Source organism: Rhinoderma darwinii, chromosome 4 (genome assembly GCF_050947455.1).
Source record: "Rhinoderma darwinii isolate aRhiDar2 chromosome 4, aRhiDar2.hap1, whole genome shotgun sequence".
Classification (NCBI taxonomy): Eukaryota; Metazoa; Chordata; class Amphibia; order Anura; family Rhinodermatidae; genus Rhinoderma; species Rhinoderma darwinii.
In genome coordinates, this window is record NC_134690.1 from 130,596,088 (window position 1) to 130,611,172 (window position 15,085).

The window sequence follows — 15,085 nt, forward strand, 5'->3', positions numbered from 1 at the left end:
GACCGTCCTAGAAAGCAATGCCTTCTTGTTCCCACCTGCTAGAGTTTAATTCATGTTGGATGATATTTACAGGAATAAGACCAGCACACACTTACATTTACCAAGTGGGTTAGGCAGCTGCTTCCTAATATGCCACCGGAACAACGGAAGTGGATTGAGCCATGCCTCGTTCAGGTAACCCCATTCTCACAATGGTGCGCAACTGGAGTCAGAAGTTATTTCCAGGAAGTGAGATGACTGACTTTATTGAACAAAATACTTGTCAGAAATGGGATTTGAACCCACGCCTCCTTTCAGAGACCAGAACACCTGACCAGAGAAGAATTTTCATCTTGAGTCTGGCGCCTTGGACCGCTCGGCCATCCTGACATCCTGAGTATTAGGAGAGAAGACTGAAAGGTACATGCAATCACCCCGAATATACAAGTCATTTTGTTATTCAAGTACAAGTTTATTTCTCATCTGTTTGACTTTATTCAACTCTAAGATCATTGGCTCTTCTGGGTGACATAAAAGCTGACCGTCCTAGAAAGAAATGCCTTCTTGTTCCCACCTGCTAGAGTTTAATTCATGTTGGATGATATTTACAGGAATAAGACCAGCACACACTTACATTTACCAAGTGGGTTAGGCAGCTGCTTCCTAATATGCCACCGGAACAACGGAAGTGGATTGAGCCATGCCTCGTTCAGGTAACCCCAGTCTCACAATGGTGCGCAACTGGAGTCAGAAGTTATTTCCAGGAAGTGAGATGACTGACTTTATTGAACAAAATACTTGTCAGAAGTGGGATTTGAACCCACGCCTCCTTTCAGAGACCAGAACACCCAACTAGGGAAGAATTTTCATCTTGAGTCTGGCGCCTTGGACCGCTCGGCCATCCTGACATCCTGAGTATTAGGAGAGAAGACTGAAAGGTACATGCAATCACCCCGAATATACAAGTCATTTTGTTATTCAAGTACAAGTTTATTTCTCATCTGTTTGACTTTATTCAACTCTAAGATCATTGGCTCTTCTGGGTGACATAAAAGCTGACCGTCCTAGAAAGAAATGCCTTCTTGTTCCCACCTGCTAGAGTTTAATTCATGTTGGATGATATTTACAGGAATAAGACCAGCACACACTTACATTTACCAAGTGGGTTAGGCAGCTGCTTCCTAATATGCCACCGGAACAACGGAAGTGGATTGAGCCATGCCTCGTTCAGGTAACCCCAGTCTCACAATGGTGCGCAACTGGAGTCAGAAGTTATTTCCAGGAAGTGAGATGACTGACTTTATTGAACAAAATACTTGTCAGAAGTGGGATTTGAACCCACGCCTCCTTTCAGAGACCAGAACACCCAACTAGGGAAGAATTTTCATCTTGAGTCTGGCGCCTTGGACCGCTCTGCCATCCTGACATCCTGAGCATTAGGAGAGAAGACTGAAAGGTACATGCAATCACCCCGAATATACAAGTCATTTTGTTATTCAAGTACAAGTTTATTTCTCATCTGTTTGACTTTATTCAACTCTAAGATCATTGGCTCTTCTGGGTGACATAAAAGCTGACCGTCCTAGAAAGAAATGCCTTCTTGTTCCCACCTGCTAGAGTTTAATTCATGTTGGATGATATTTACAGGAATAAGACCAGCACACACTTACATTTACCAAGTGGGTTAGGCAGCTGCTTCCTAATATGCCACCGGGACAACGGAAGTGGATTGAGCCATGCCTCGCTCAGTTACCCCCAGTCTCACAATGGTGTGCAACTGGAGTCAGAAGTTATTTCCAGGAAGTGAGATGACTGACTTTATTGAACAAAATACTTGTCAGAAGTGGGATTTGAACCCACACCTCCTTTCAGAGACCAGAACACCCAACTAGGGAAGAATTTTCATCTTGAGTCTGGCGCCTTGGACCGCTCGGCCATCCTGACATCCTGAGTATTAGGAGAGAAGACTGAAAGGTACATGCAATCACCCCGAATATACAAGTCATTTTGTTATTCAAGTACAAGTTTATTTCTCATCTGTTTGACTTTATTCAACTCTAAGATCATTGGCTCTTCTGGGTGACATAAAAGCTGACCGTCCTAGAAAGAAATGCCTTCTTGTTCCCACCTGCTAGAGTTTAATTCATGTTGGATGATATTTACAGGAATAAGACCAGCACACACTTACATTTACCAAGTGGGTTAGGCAGCTGCTTCCTAATATGCCACCGGAACAACGGAAGTGGATTGAGCCATGCCTCGTTCAGGTAACCCCAGTCTCACAATGGTGCGCAACTGGAGTCAGAAGTTATTTCCAGGAAGTGAGATGACTGACTTTATTGAACAAAATACTTGTCAGAAGTGAAATTTGAACCCACTCCTCCTTTCAGAGACCAGAACACCCAACTAGGGAAGAATTTTACCCTTGAGTCTGGCGCCTTGGACCACTCGGCCATCCTGACATCCTGAGTGTTAGGAGAGAAGACTGAAAGGTACATGCAATCACCCCGAATATACAAGTCATTTTGTTATTCAAGTACAAGTTTATTTCTCATCTGTTTGACTTTATTCAACTCTAAGATCATTGGCTCTTCTGGGTGACATAAAAGCTGACCGTCCTAGAAAGAAATGCCTTCTTGTTCCCACCTGCTAGAGTTTAATTCATGTTGGATGATATTTACAGGAATAAGACCAGCACACACTTACATTTACCAAGTGGGTTAGGCAGCTGCTTCCTAATATGCCACCGGAACAACGGAAGTGGATTGAGCCATGCCTCGTTCAGGTAACCCCAGTCTCACAATGGTGCGCAACTGGAGTCAGAAGTTATTTCCAGGAAGTGAGATGACTGACTTTATTGAACAAAATACTTGTCAGAAGTGGGATTTGAACCCACGCCTCCTTTCAGAGACCAGAACACCCAACTAGGGAAGAATTTTCATCTTGAGTCTGGCGCCTTGGACCGCTCTGCCATCCTGACATCCTGAGTATTAGGAGAGAAGACTGAAAGGTACATGCAATCACCCCGAATATACAAGTCATTTTGTTATTCAAGTACAAGTTTATTTCTCATCTGTTTGACTTTATTCAACTCTAAGATCATTGGCTCTTCTGGGTGACATAAAAGCTGACCGTCCTAGAAAGAAATGCCTTCTTGTTCCCACCTGCTAGAGTTTAATTCATGTTGGATGATATTTACAGGAATAAGACCAGCACACACTTACATTTACCAAGTGGGTTAGGCAGCTGCTTCCTAATATGCCACCGGGACAACGGAAGTGGATTGAGCCATGCCTCGCTCAGTTACCCCCAGTCTCACAATGGTGTGCAACTGGAGTCAGAAGTTATTTCCAGGAAGTGAGATGACTGACTTTATTGAACAAAATACTTGTCAGAAGTGGGATTTGAACCCACACCTCCTTTCAGAGACCAGAACACCCAACTAGGGAAGAATTTTCATCTTGAGTCTGGCGCCTTGGACCACTCGGCCATCCTGACATCCTGAGTATTAGGAGAGAAGACTGAAAGGTACATGCAATCACCCCGAATATACAAGTCATTTTGTTATTCAAGTACAAGTTTATTTCTCATCTGTTTGACTTTATTCAACTCTAAGATCATTGGCTCTTCTGGGTGACATAAAAGCTGACCGTCCTAGAAAGAAATGCCTTCTTGTTCCCACCTGCTAGAGTTTAATTCATGTTGGATGATATTTACAGGAATAAGACCAGCACACACTTACATTTACCAAATGGGTTAGGCAGCTGCTTCCTAATATGCCACCGGAACAACGGAAGTGGATTGAGCCATGCCTCGTTCAGGTAACCCCAGCCTCACAATGGTGCGCAACTGGAGTCAGAAGTTATTTCCAGGAAGTGAGATGACTGACTTTATTGAACAAAATACTTGTCACTAGTGGGATTTGAACCCACACCTCCTTTCAGAGACCAGAACACCCAACTAGGGAAGAATTTTCATCTTGAGTCTGGCGCCTTGGACCGCTCGGCCATCCTGACATCCGGAGAATTAGGAGAGCAGACTGAAAGGTACATGCAATCACCACGAATATACAAGTCATTTTGTTATTCAAGTACAAGTTTATTTCTCATCTGTTTGACTTTATTCAACTCTAAGATCATTGGCTCTTCTGGGTGACATAAAAGCTGACCGTCCTAGAAAGAAATGCCTTCTTGTTCCCACCTGCTAGAGTTTAATTCATGTTGGATGATATTTACAGGAATAAGACCAGCACACAGTTACATTTACCAAGTGGGTTAGGCAGCTGCTTCCTAATATGCCACCGGAACAACGGAAGTGGATTGAGCCATGCCTCGTTCAGGTAACCCCAGTCTCACAATGGTGCGCAACTGGAGTCAGAAGTTATTTCCAGGAAGTGAGATGACTGACTTTATTGAACAAAATTCTTGTCAGAAGTGGGATTTGAACCCACGCCTCCTTTCAGAGACCGGAACACCCAACTAGGGAAGAATTTTCATCTTGAGTCTGGCGCCTTGGACCGCTCGGCCATCCTGACATCCTGAGTATTAGGAGAGAAGACTGAAAGGTACATGCAATCACCCCGAATATACAAGTCATTTTGTTATTCAAGTACAAGTTTATTTCTCATCTGTTTGACTTTATTCAACTCTAAGATCATTGGCTCTTCTGGGTGACATGAAAGCTGACCGTCCAAGAAAGAAATGCCTTCTTGTTCCCACCTGCTAGAGTTTAATTCCTGTTGGATGATATTTACAGGAATAAGACCAGCACACACTTACATTTACCAAGTGGGTTAGGCAGCTGCTTCCTAATATGCCACCGGAACAACGGAAGTGGATTGAGCCATGACTCGTTCAGGTAACCCCAGTCTCACAATGGTGCGCAACTGGAGTCAGAAGTTATTTCCAGGAAGTGAGATGACTGACTTTATTGAACAAAATACTTGTCAGAAGTGGGATTTGAACCCACACCTCCTTTCAGAGACCAGAACACCCAACTAGGGAAGAATTTTACCCTTGAGTCTGGCGCCTTGGACCGCTCGGCCATCCTGACATCCTGAGTATTAGGAGAGAAGACTGAAAGGTACATGCAATCACCCCGAATATACAAGTCATTTTGCTATTCAAGTACAAGTTTATTTCTCATCTGTTTGACTTTATTCAACTCTAAGATCATTGGCTCTTCTGGGTGACATAAAAGCTGACCGTCCTAGAAAGAAATGCCTTCTTGTTCCCACCTGCTAGAGTTTAATTCATGTTGGATGATATTTACAGGAATAAGACCAGCACACACTTAGGGTATGTGCACACACACTAATTACGTCCGTAATTGACGGACGTATTTCGGCCGCAAGTCCCGGACCGAACACTGTGCAGGGAGCCGGGCTCCTAGCATCATAGTTATGTACGATGCTAGGAGTCCCTGCCTCTCTGCAGGACAACTGTCCCGTACTGTAATCATGTTTTCAGTACGGGACAGTAGTTCCACGGAGTAGCAGGAACTCCTAGCATCGTACATAAGTATGATGCTAGGAGCCCGGCTCCCTGCACTGTGGTCGGTCCGGTACTTGCGGCCGAAATACGTCCGTCAATTACGGACGTAATTAGTGTGTGTGCACATACCCTTACATTTACCAAGTGGGTTAGGCAGCTGCTTCCTAATATGCCACCGGAACAACGGAAGTGGATTGAGCCATGCCTCGTTCAGGTAACCCCAGTCTCACAATGGTGCGCAACTGGAGTCAGAAGTTATTTCCAGGAAGTGAGATGACTGACTTTATTGAACAAAATACTTGTCAGAAGTGAAATTTGAACCCACTCCTCCTTTCAGAGACCAGAACACCCAACTAGGGAAGAATTTTACCCTTGAGTCTGGCGCCTTGGACCGCTCGGCCATCCTGACATCCTGAGTATTAGGAGAGAAGACTGAAAGGTACATGCAATCACCCCGAATATACAAGTCCTTTTGTTATTCAAGTACAAGTTTATTTCTCATCTGTTTGACTTTATTCAACTCTAAGATCATTGGCTCTTCTGGGTGACATAAAAGCTGACCGTCCTAGAAAGAAATGCCTTCTTGTTCCCACCTGCTAGAGTTTTATTCATGTTGGTTGATATTTACAGGAATAAGACCAACACACACTTACATTTACCAAGTGGGTTAGGCAGCTGCTTCCTAATATGCCACCGGGACAACGGAAGTGGTAACCCCAGTCTCACAATGGTGCGCAACTGGAGTCAGAAGTTATTTCCAGGAAGTGAGATGACTGACTTTATTGAACAAAATACTTGTCAGAGGTGGGATTTGAACCCACACCTCCTTTCAGAGACCAGAACACCCAACTAGGGAAGAATTTTCATCTTGAGTCTGGCGCCTTGGACCGCTCGGCCATCCTGACATCCTGAGTATTAGGAGAGAAGACTGAAAGGTACATGCAATCACCCCGAATATACAAGTCATTTTGCTATTCAAGTACAAGTTTATTTCTCATCTGTTTGACTTTATTCAACTCTAAGATCATTGGCTCTTCTGGGTGACATAAAAGCTGACCGTCCTAGAAAGAAATGCCTTCTTGTTCCCACCTGCTAGAGTTGAATTCATGTTGGATGATATTTACAGGAATAAGACCAGCACACACTTACATTTACCAAGTGGGTTAGGCAGCTGCTTCCTAATATGCCACCGGAACAACGGAAGTGGATTGAGCCATGCCTCGTTCAGGTAACCCCAGTCTCACAATGGTGCGCAACTGGAGTCAGAAGTTATTTCCAGGAAGTGAGATGACTGACTTTATTGAACAAAATACTTGTCAGAAGTGAAATTTGAACCCACTCCTCCTTTCAGAGACCAGAACACCCAACTAGGGAAGAATTTTCATCTTGAGTCTGGCGCCTTGGACCGCTCGGCCATCCTGACATCCTGAGTATTAGGAGAGAAGACTGAAAGGTACATGCAATCACCCCGAATATACAAGTCATTTTGTTATTCAAGTACAAGTTTATTTCTCATCTGTTTGACTTTATTCAACTCTAAGATCATTGGCTCTTCTGGGTGACATAAAAGCTGACCGTCCTAGAAAGAAATTCCTTCTTGTTCCCACCTGCTAGAGTTTAATTCATGTTGGATGATATTTACAGGAATAAGACCAGCACACACTTACATTTACCAAGTGGGTTAGGCAGCTGCTTCCTAATATGCCACCGGAACAACGGAAGTGGATTGAACCATGCCTCGTTCAGGTAACCCCAGTCTCACAATGGTGCGCAACTGGAGTCAGAAGTTATTTCCAGGAAGTGAGATGACTGACTTTATTGAACAAAATACTTGTCAGAAGTGGGATTTGAACCCACGCCTCCTTTCAGAGACCAGAACACCCAACTAGGGAAGAATTTTCATCTTGAGTCTGGCGCCTTGGACCGCTCGGCCATCCTGACATCCTGAGTATTAGGAGAGAAGACTGAAAGGTACATGCAATCACCCCGAATATACAAGTCATTTTGTTATTCAAGTACAAGTTTATTTCTCATCTGTTTGACTTTATTCAACTCTAAGATCATTGGCTCTTCTGGGTGACATAAAAGCTGACCGTCCTAGAAAGAAATGCCTTCTTGTTCCCACCTGCTAGAGTTTAATTCATGTTGGATGATATTTACAGGAATAAGACCAGCACACACTTACATTTACCAAGTGGGTTAGGCAGCTGCTTCCTAATATGCCACCGGAACAACGGAAGTGGATTGAGCCATGCCTCGTTCAGGTAACCCCAGTCTCACAATGGTGCGCAACTGGAGTCAGAAGTTATTTCCAGGAAGTGAGATGACTGACTTTATTGAACAAAATACTTGTCAGAAGTGGGATTTGAACCCACGCCTCCTTTCAGAGACCAGAACACCCAACTAGGGAAGAATTTTCATCTTGAGTCTGGCACCTTGGACCGCTCTGCCATCCTGACATCCTGAGTATTAGGAGAGAAGACTGAAAGGTACATGCAATCACCCCGAATATACAAGTCATTTTGTTATTCAAGTACAAGTTTATTTCTCATCTGTTTGACTTTATTCAACTCTAAGATCATTGGCTCTTCTGGGTGACATAAAAGCTGACCGTCCTAGAAAGAAATGCCTTCTTGTTCCCACCTGCTAGAGTTTAATTCATGTTGGATGATATTTACAGGAATAAGAGCAGCACACACTTACATTTACCAAGTGGGTTAGGCAGCTGCTTCCTAATATGCCACCGGAACAACGGAAGTGGATTGAGCCATGACTCATTCAGGTAACCCCAGTCTCACCATGGTGCGCAACTGGAGTCAGAAGTTATTTCCAGGAAGTGAGATGACTGACTTTATTGAACAAAATACTTGATTGAAGTGGGATTTGAACCCACACCTCCTTTCAGAGACCAGAACACCCAACTAGGGAAGAATTTTCATCTTGAGTCTGGCGCCTTGGACCGCTCGGCCATCCTGACATCCTGAGTATTAGGAGAGAAGACTGAAAGGTACATGCAATCACCCCGAATATACAAGTCATTTTGTTATTCAAGTACAAGTTTATTTCTCATCTGTTTGACTTTATTCAACTCTAAGATCATTGGCTCTTCTGGGTGACATAAAAGCTGACCGTCCTAGAAAGAAATGCCTTCTTGTTCCCACCTGCTAGAGTTTAATTCATGTTGGATGATATTTACAGGAATAAGACCAGCACACACTTACATTTACCAAGTGGGTTAGGCAGCTGCTTCCTAATATGCCACCGGAACAACGGAAGTGGATTGAGCCATGCCTCGTTCAGGTAACCCCAGTCTCACAATGGTGCGCAACTGGAGTCAGAAGTTATTTCCAGGAAGTGAGATGACTGACTTTATTGAACAAAATACTTGTCAGAAGTGGGATTTGAACCCACGCCTCCTTTCAGAGACCAGAACACCCGACTAGGGAAGAATTTTCATCTTGAGTCTGGCACCTTGGACCGCTCGGCCATCCTGACATCCTGAGTATTAGGAGAGAAGACTGAAAGGTACATGCAATCACCCCGAATATACAAGTCATTTTGTTATTCAAGTACAAGTTTATTTCTCATCTGTTTGACTTTATTCAACTCTAAGATCATTGGCTCTTCTGGGTGACATAAAAGCTGACCGTCCTAGAAAGAAATGCCTTCTTGTTCCCACCTGCTAGAGTTTAATTCATGTTGGATGATATTTACAGGAATAAGACCAGCACACACTTACATTTACCAAATGGGTTAGGCAGCTGCTTCCTAATATGCCACCGGAACAACGGAAGTGGATTGAGCCATGCCTCGTTCAGGTAACCCCAGCCTCACAATGGTGCGCAACTGGAGTCAGAAGTTATTTCCAGGAAGTGAGATGACTGACTTTATTGAACAAAATACTTGTCACTAGTGGGATTTGAACCCACACCTCCTTTCAGAGACCAGAACACCCAACTAGGGAAGAATTTTCATCTTGAGTCTGGCGCCTTGGACCGCTCGGCCATCCTGACATCCGGAGAATTAGGAGAGCAGACTGAAAGGTACATGCAATCACCACGAATATACAAGTCATTTTGTTATTCAAGTACAAGTTTATTTCTCATCTGTTTGACTTTATTCAACTCTAAGATCATTGGCTCTTCTGGGTGACATAAAAGCTGACCGTCCTAGAAAGAAATGCCTTCTTGTTCCCACCTGCTAGAGTTTAATTCATGTTGGATGATATTTACAGGAATAAGACCAGCACACAGTTACATTTACCAAGTGGGTTAGGCAGCTGCTTCCTAATATGCCACCGGAACAACGGAAGTGGATTGAGCCATGCCTCGTTCAGGTAACCCCAGTCTCACAATGGTGCGCAACTGGAGTCAGAAGTTATTTCCAGGAAGTGAGATGACTGACTTTATTGAACAAAATTCTTGTCAGAAGTGGGATTTGAACCCACGCCTCCTTTCAGAGACCGGAACACCCAACTAGGGAAGAATTTTCATCTTGAGTCTGGCGCCTTGGACCGCTCGGCCATCCTGACATCCTGAGTATTAGGAGAGAAGACTGAAAGGTACATGCAATCACCCCGAATATACAAATCATTTTGTTATTCAAGTACAAGTTTATTTCTCATCTGTTTGACTTTATTCAACTCTAAGATCATTGGCTCTTCTGGGTGACATGAAAGCTGACCGTCCAAGAAAGAAATGCCTTCTTGTTCCCACCTGCTAGAGTTTAATTCCTGTTGGATGATATTTACAGGAATAAGACCAGCACACACTTACATTTACCAAGTGGGTTAGGCAGCTGCTTCCTAATATGCCACCGGAACAACGGAAGTGGATTGAGCCATGACTCGTTCAGGTAACCCCAGTCTCACAATGGTGCGCAACTGGAGTCAGAAGTTATTTCCAGGAAGTGAGATGACTGACTTTATTGAACAAAATACTTGTCAGAAGTGGGATTTGAACCCACACCTCCTTTCAGAGACCAGAACACCCAACTAGGGAAGAATTTTACCCTTGAGTCTGGCGCCTTGGACCGCTCGGCCATCCTGACATCCTGAGTATTAGGAGAGAAGACTGAAAGGTACATGCAATCACCCCGAATATACAAGTCATTTTGCTATTCAAGTACAAGTTTATTTCTCATCTGTTTGACTTTATTCAACTCTAAGATCATTGGCTCTTCTGGGTGACATAAAAGCTGACCGTCCTAGAAAGAAATGCCTTCTTGTTCCCACCTGCTAGAGTTTAATTCATGTTGGATGATATTTACAGGAATAAGACCAGCACACACTTAGGGTATGTGCACACACACTAATTACGTCCGTAATTGACGGACGTATTTCGGCCGCAAGTCCCGGACCGAACACTGTGCAGGGAGCCGGGCTCCTAGCATCATAGTTATGTACGATGCTAGGAGTCCCTGCCTCTCTGCAGGACAACTGTCCCGTACTGTAATCATGTTTTCAGTACGGGACAGTAGTTCCACGGAGTAGCAGGAACTCCTAGCATCGTACATAAGTATGATGCTAGGAGCCCGGCTCCCTGCACTGTGGTCGGTCCGGTACTTGCGGCCGAAATACGTCCGTCAATTACGGACGTAATTAGTGTGTGTGCACATACCCTTACATTTACCAAGTGGGTTAGGCAGCTGCTTCCTAATATGCCACCGGAACAACGGAAGTGGATTGAGCCATGCCTCGTTCAGGTAACCCCAGTCTCACAATGGTGCGCAACTGGAGTCAGAAGTTATTTCCAGGAAGTGAGATGACTGACTTTATTGAACAAAATACTTGTCAGAAGTGAAATTTGAACCCACTCCTCCTTTCAGAGACCAGAACACCCAACTAGGGAAGAATTTTCATCTTGAGTCTGGCGCCTTGGACCGCTCGGCCATCCTGACATCCTGAGTATTAGGAGAGAAGACTGAAAGGTACATGCAATCACCCCGAATATACAAGTCATTTTGTTATTCAAGTACAAGTTTATTTCTCATCTGTTTGACTTTATTCAACTCTAAGATCATTGGCTCTTCTGGGTGACATAAAAGCTGACCGTCCTAGAAAGAAATTCCTTCTTGTTCCCACCTGCTAGAGTTTAATTCATGTTGGATGATATTTACAGGAATAAGACCAGCACACACTTACATTTACCAAGTGGGTTAGGCAGCTGCTTCCTAATATGCCACCGGAACAACGGAAGTGGATTGAACCATGCCTCGTTCAGGTAACCCCAGTCTCACAATGGTGCGCAACTGGAGTCAGAAGTTATTTCCAGGAAGTGAGATGACTGACTTTATTGAACAAAATACTTGTCAGAAGTGGGATTTGAACCCACGCCTCCTTTCAGAGACCAGAACACCCAACTAGGGAAGAATTTTCATCTTGAGTCTGGCGCCTTGGACCGCTCGGCCATCCTGACATCCTGAGTATTAGGAGAGAAGACTGAAAGGTACATGCAATCACCCCGAATATACAAGTCATTTTGTTATTCAAGTACAAGTTTATTTCTCATCTGTTTGACTTTATTCAACTCTAAGATCATTGGCTCTTCTGGGTGACATAAAAGCTGACCGTCCTAGAAAGAAATGCCTTCTTGTTCCCACCTGCTAGAGTTTAATTCATGTTGGATGATATTTACAGGAATAAGACCAGCACACACTTACATTTACCAAGTGGGTTAGGCAGCTGCTTCCTAATATGCCACCGGAACAACGGAAGTGGATTGAGCCATGCCTCGTTCAGGTAACCCCAGTCTCACAATGGTGCGCAACTGGAGTCAGAAGTTATTTCCAGGAAGTGAGATGACTGACTTTATTGAACAAAATACTTGTCAGAAGTGGGATTTGAACCCACGCCTCCTTTCAGAGACCAGAACACCCAACTAGGGAAGAATTTTCATCTTGAGTCTGGCGCCTTGGACCGCTCTGCCATCCTGACATCCTGAGTATTAGGAGAGAAGACTGAAAGGTACATGCAATCACCCCGAATATACAAGTCATTTTGTTATTCAAGTACAAGTTTATTTCTCATCTGTTTGACTTTATTCAACTCTAAGATCATTGGCTCTTCTGGGTGACATAAAAGCTGACCGTCCTAGAAAGAAATGCCTTCTTGTTCCCACCTGCTAGAGTTTAATTCATGTTGGATGATATTTACAGGAATAAGAGCAGCACACACTTACATTTACCAAGTGGGTTAGGCAGCTGCTTCCTAATATGCCACCGGAACAACGGAAGTGGATTGAGCCATGACTCATTCAGGTAACCCCAGTCTCACCATGGTGCGCAACTGGAGTCAGAAGTTATTTCCAGGAAGTGAGATGACTGACTTTATTGAACAAAATACTTGTCAGAAGTGGGATTTGAACCCACACCTCCTTTCAGAGACCAGAACACCCAACTAGGGAAGAATTTTCATCTTGAGTCTGGCGCCTTGGACCGCTCGGCCATCCTGACATCCTGAGTATTAGGAGAGAAGACTGAAAGGTACATGCAATCACCCCGAATATACAAGTCATTTTGTTATTCAAGTACAAGTTTATTTCTCATCTGTTTGACTTTATTCAACTCTAAGATCATTGGCTCTTCTGGGTGACATAAAAGCTGACCGTCCTAGAAAGAAATGCCTTCTTGTTCCCACCTGCTAGAGTTTAATTCATGTTGGATGATATTTACAGGAATAAGACCAGCACACACTTACATTTACCAAGTGGGTTAGGCAGCTGCTTCCTAATATGCCACCGGAACAACGGAAGTGGATTGAGCCATGCCTCGTTCAGGTAACCCCAGTCTCACAATGGTGCGCAACTGGAGTCAGAAGTTATTTCCAGGAAGTGAGATGACTGACTTTATTGAACAAAATACTTGTCAGAAGTGGGATTTGAACCCACGCCTCCTTTCAGAGACCAGAACACCCGACTAGGGAAGAATTTTCATCTTGAGTCTGGCGCCTTGGACCGCTCGGCCATCCTGACATCCTGAGTATTAGGAGAGAAGACTGAAAGGTACATGCAATCACCCCGAATATACAAGTCATTTTGTTATTCAAGTACAAGTTTATTTCTCATCTGTTTGACTTTATTCAACTCTAAGATCATTGGCTCCTCTGGGTGACATAAAAGCTGACCGTCCTAGAAAGAAATGCCTTCTTGTTCCCACCTGCTAGAGTTTTCTTCATGTTGGATGATATTTACAGGAATAAGACCAACACACACTTACATTTACCAAGTGGGTTAGGCAGCTGCTTCCTAATATGCCACCGGAACAACGGAAGTGGATTGAGCCATGCCTCGTTCAGGTACCCCCAGTCTCACAATGGTGCGCAACTGGAGTCAGAAGTTATTTCCAGGAAGTGAGATGACTGACTTTATTGAACAAAATACTTGTCAGAAGTGGGATTTGAACCCACGCCTCCTTTCAGAGACCAGAACACCCAACTAGGGAAGAATTTTCATCTTGAGTCTGGCGCCTTGGACCGCTCGGCCATCCTGACATCCTGAGTATTAGGAGAGCAGACTGAAAGGTACATGCAATCACCACGAATATACAAGTCATTTTGTTATTCAAGTACAAGTTTATTTCTCATCTGTTTGACTTTATTCAACTCTAAGATCATTGGCTCTTCTGGGTGACATAAAAGCTGACCGTCCAAGAAAGAAATGCCTTCTTGTTCCCACCTGCTAGAGTTTAATTCCTGTTGGATGATATTTACAGGAATAAGACCAGCACACACTTACATTTACCAAGTGGGTTAGGCAGCTGCTTCCTAATATGCCACCGGAACAACGGAAGTGGATTGAGCCATGCCTCGTTCAGGTAACCCCATTCTCACAATGGTGCGCAACTGGAGTCAGAAGTTATTTCCAGGAAGTGAGATGACTGACTTTATTGAACAAAATACTTGTCAGAAATGGGATTTGAACCCACGCCTCCTTTCAGAGACCAGAACACCCAACTAGGGAAGAATTTTCATCTTGAGTCTGGCGCCTTGGACCGCTCGGCCATCCTGACATCCGGAGTATTAGGAGAGAAGACTGAAAGGTACATGCAATCACCCCGAATATACAAGTCATTTTGTTATTCAAGTACAAGTTTATTTCTCATCTGTTTGACTTTATTCAACTCTAAGATCATTGGCTCTTCTGGGTGACATAAAAGCTGACCGTCCTAGAAAGAAATGCCTTCTTGTTCCCACCTGCTAGAGTTTAATTCATGTTGGATGATATTTACAGGAATAAGACCAGCACACACTTACATTTACCAAGTGGGTTAGGCAGCTGCTTCCTAATATGCCACCGGAACAACGGAAGTGGATTGAGCCATGCCTCGTTCAGGTAACCCCAGTCTCACAATGGTGCGCAACTGGAGTCAGAAGTTATTTCCAGGAAGTGAGATGACTGACTTTATTGAACAAAATACTTGTCAGAAGTGGGATTTGAACCCACGCCTCCTTTCAGAGACCAGAACACCCAACTAGGGAAGAATTTTCATCTTGAGTCTGGCGCCTTGGACCGCTCGGCCATCCTGACATCCTGAGTATTAGGAGAGAAGACTGAAAGGTACATGCAATCACCCCGAATATACAAGTCATTTTGTTATTCAAGTACAAGTTTATTTCT

The 15,085-nt window shown here is 43.9% G+C and overlaps 21 non-coding genes across 21 annotated transcripts; all 21 read right to left on the reverse strand.

Moving 5' to 3' along the window:
• Positions 1-260: 260 nt before the first annotated feature.
• Positions 261-369, reverse strand: TRNAL-CAA (transfer RNA leucine (anticodon CAA)). The gene is made up of 2 exons: positions 332-369; positions 261-306 (listed from the first exon to the last, which is right to left on the reverse strand). It is a non-coding gene; the product is annotated as a tRNA-Leu (tRNA).
• A 409-nt stretch (positions 370-778) lies between these two features.
• TRNAL-CAA (transfer RNA leucine (anticodon CAA)) lies at positions 779-887 on the reverse strand. The gene is made up of 2 exons: positions 850-887; positions 779-824 (listed from the first exon to the last, which is right to left on the reverse strand). It is a non-coding gene; the product is annotated as a tRNA-Leu (tRNA).
• Positions 888-1,296: 409 nt separating this feature from the next.
• On the reverse strand, positions 1,297-1,405 carry TRNAL-CAA (transfer RNA leucine (anticodon CAA)). Its single transcript has 2 exons — positions 1,368-1,405; positions 1,297-1,342 (listed from the first exon to the last, which is right to left on the reverse strand). It is a non-coding gene; the product is annotated as a tRNA-Leu (tRNA).
• Positions 1,406-1,814: 409 nt separating this feature from the next.
• Positions 1,815-1,923, reverse strand: TRNAL-CAA (transfer RNA leucine (anticodon CAA)). Its single transcript has 2 exons — positions 1,886-1,923; positions 1,815-1,860 (listed from the first exon to the last, which is right to left on the reverse strand). It is a non-coding gene; the product is annotated as a tRNA-Leu (tRNA).
• A 927-nt stretch (positions 1,924-2,850) lies between these two features.
• On the reverse strand, positions 2,851-2,959 carry TRNAL-CAA (transfer RNA leucine (anticodon CAA)). The gene is made up of 2 exons: positions 2,922-2,959; positions 2,851-2,896 (listed from the first exon to the last, which is right to left on the reverse strand). It is a non-coding gene; the product is annotated as a tRNA-Leu (tRNA).
• A 409-nt stretch (positions 2,960-3,368) lies between these two features.
• Positions 3,369-3,477, reverse strand: TRNAL-CAA (transfer RNA leucine (anticodon CAA)). The gene is made up of 2 exons: positions 3,440-3,477; positions 3,369-3,414 (listed from the first exon to the last, which is right to left on the reverse strand). It is a non-coding gene; the product is annotated as a tRNA-Leu (tRNA).
• Positions 3,478-4,404: 927 nt separating this feature from the next.
• Positions 4,405-4,513, reverse strand: TRNAL-CAA (transfer RNA leucine (anticodon CAA)). Its single transcript has 2 exons — positions 4,476-4,513; positions 4,405-4,450 (listed from the first exon to the last, which is right to left on the reverse strand). It is a non-coding gene; the product is annotated as a tRNA-Leu (tRNA).
• A 409-nt stretch (positions 4,514-4,922) lies between these two features.
• On the reverse strand, positions 4,923-5,031 carry TRNAL-CAA (transfer RNA leucine (anticodon CAA)). Its single transcript has 2 exons — positions 4,994-5,031; positions 4,923-4,968 (listed from the first exon to the last, which is right to left on the reverse strand). It is a non-coding gene; the product is annotated as a tRNA-Leu (tRNA).
• Positions 5,032-6,267: 1,236 nt separating this feature from the next.
• On the reverse strand, positions 6,268-6,376 carry TRNAL-CAA (transfer RNA leucine (anticodon CAA)). Its single transcript has 2 exons — positions 6,339-6,376; positions 6,268-6,313 (listed from the first exon to the last, which is right to left on the reverse strand). It is a non-coding gene; the product is annotated as a tRNA-Leu (tRNA).
• Positions 6,377-7,303: 927 nt separating this feature from the next.
• On the reverse strand, positions 7,304-7,412 carry TRNAL-CAA (transfer RNA leucine (anticodon CAA)). Its single transcript has 2 exons — positions 7,375-7,412; positions 7,304-7,349 (listed from the first exon to the last, which is right to left on the reverse strand). It is a non-coding gene; the product is annotated as a tRNA-Leu (tRNA).
• Positions 7,413-7,821: 409 nt separating this feature from the next.
• Positions 7,822-7,930, reverse strand: TRNAL-CAA (transfer RNA leucine (anticodon CAA)). Its single transcript has 2 exons — positions 7,893-7,930; positions 7,822-7,867 (listed from the first exon to the last, which is right to left on the reverse strand). It is a non-coding gene; the product is annotated as a tRNA-Leu (tRNA).
• A 927-nt stretch (positions 7,931-8,857) lies between these two features.
• On the reverse strand, positions 8,858-8,966 carry TRNAL-CAA (transfer RNA leucine (anticodon CAA)). Its single transcript has 2 exons — positions 8,929-8,966; positions 8,858-8,903 (listed from the first exon to the last, which is right to left on the reverse strand). It is a non-coding gene; the product is annotated as a tRNA-Leu (tRNA).
• A 927-nt stretch (positions 8,967-9,893) lies between these two features.
• On the reverse strand, positions 9,894-10,002 carry TRNAL-CAA (transfer RNA leucine (anticodon CAA)). Its single transcript has 2 exons — positions 9,965-10,002; positions 9,894-9,939 (listed from the first exon to the last, which is right to left on the reverse strand). It is a non-coding gene; the product is annotated as a tRNA-Leu (tRNA).
• A 409-nt stretch (positions 10,003-10,411) lies between these two features.
• Positions 10,412-10,520, reverse strand: TRNAL-CAA (transfer RNA leucine (anticodon CAA)). Its single transcript has 2 exons — positions 10,483-10,520; positions 10,412-10,457 (listed from the first exon to the last, which is right to left on the reverse strand). It is a non-coding gene; the product is annotated as a tRNA-Leu (tRNA).
• Positions 10,521-11,778: 1,258 nt separating this feature from the next.
• Positions 11,779-11,887, reverse strand: TRNAL-CAA (transfer RNA leucine (anticodon CAA)). Its single transcript has 2 exons — positions 11,850-11,887; positions 11,779-11,824 (listed from the first exon to the last, which is right to left on the reverse strand). It is a non-coding gene; the product is annotated as a tRNA-Leu (tRNA).
• A 409-nt stretch (positions 11,888-12,296) lies between these two features.
• TRNAL-CAA (transfer RNA leucine (anticodon CAA)) lies at positions 12,297-12,405 on the reverse strand. Its single transcript has 2 exons — positions 12,368-12,405; positions 12,297-12,342 (listed from the first exon to the last, which is right to left on the reverse strand). It is a non-coding gene; the product is annotated as a tRNA-Leu (tRNA).
• A 409-nt stretch (positions 12,406-12,814) lies between these two features.
• Positions 12,815-12,923, reverse strand: TRNAL-CAA (transfer RNA leucine (anticodon CAA)). The gene is made up of 2 exons: positions 12,886-12,923; positions 12,815-12,860 (listed from the first exon to the last, which is right to left on the reverse strand). It is a non-coding gene; the product is annotated as a tRNA-Leu (tRNA).
• A 409-nt stretch (positions 12,924-13,332) lies between these two features.
• TRNAL-CAA (transfer RNA leucine (anticodon CAA)) lies at positions 13,333-13,441 on the reverse strand. The gene is made up of 2 exons: positions 13,404-13,441; positions 13,333-13,378 (listed from the first exon to the last, which is right to left on the reverse strand). It is a non-coding gene; the product is annotated as a tRNA-Leu (tRNA).
• A 409-nt stretch (positions 13,442-13,850) lies between these two features.
• On the reverse strand, positions 13,851-13,959 carry TRNAL-CAA (transfer RNA leucine (anticodon CAA)). Its single transcript has 2 exons — positions 13,922-13,959; positions 13,851-13,896 (listed from the first exon to the last, which is right to left on the reverse strand). It is a non-coding gene; the product is annotated as a tRNA-Leu (tRNA).
• A 409-nt stretch (positions 13,960-14,368) lies between these two features.
• Positions 14,369-14,477, reverse strand: TRNAL-CAA (transfer RNA leucine (anticodon CAA)). Its single transcript has 2 exons — positions 14,440-14,477; positions 14,369-14,414 (listed from the first exon to the last, which is right to left on the reverse strand). It is a non-coding gene; the product is annotated as a tRNA-Leu (tRNA).
• A 409-nt stretch (positions 14,478-14,886) lies between these two features.
• Positions 14,887-14,995, reverse strand: TRNAL-CAA (transfer RNA leucine (anticodon CAA)). Its single transcript has 2 exons — positions 14,958-14,995; positions 14,887-14,932 (listed from the first exon to the last, which is right to left on the reverse strand). It is a non-coding gene; the product is annotated as a tRNA-Leu (tRNA).
• Between the last annotated feature and the right edge of the window lie 90 nt (positions 14,996-15,085).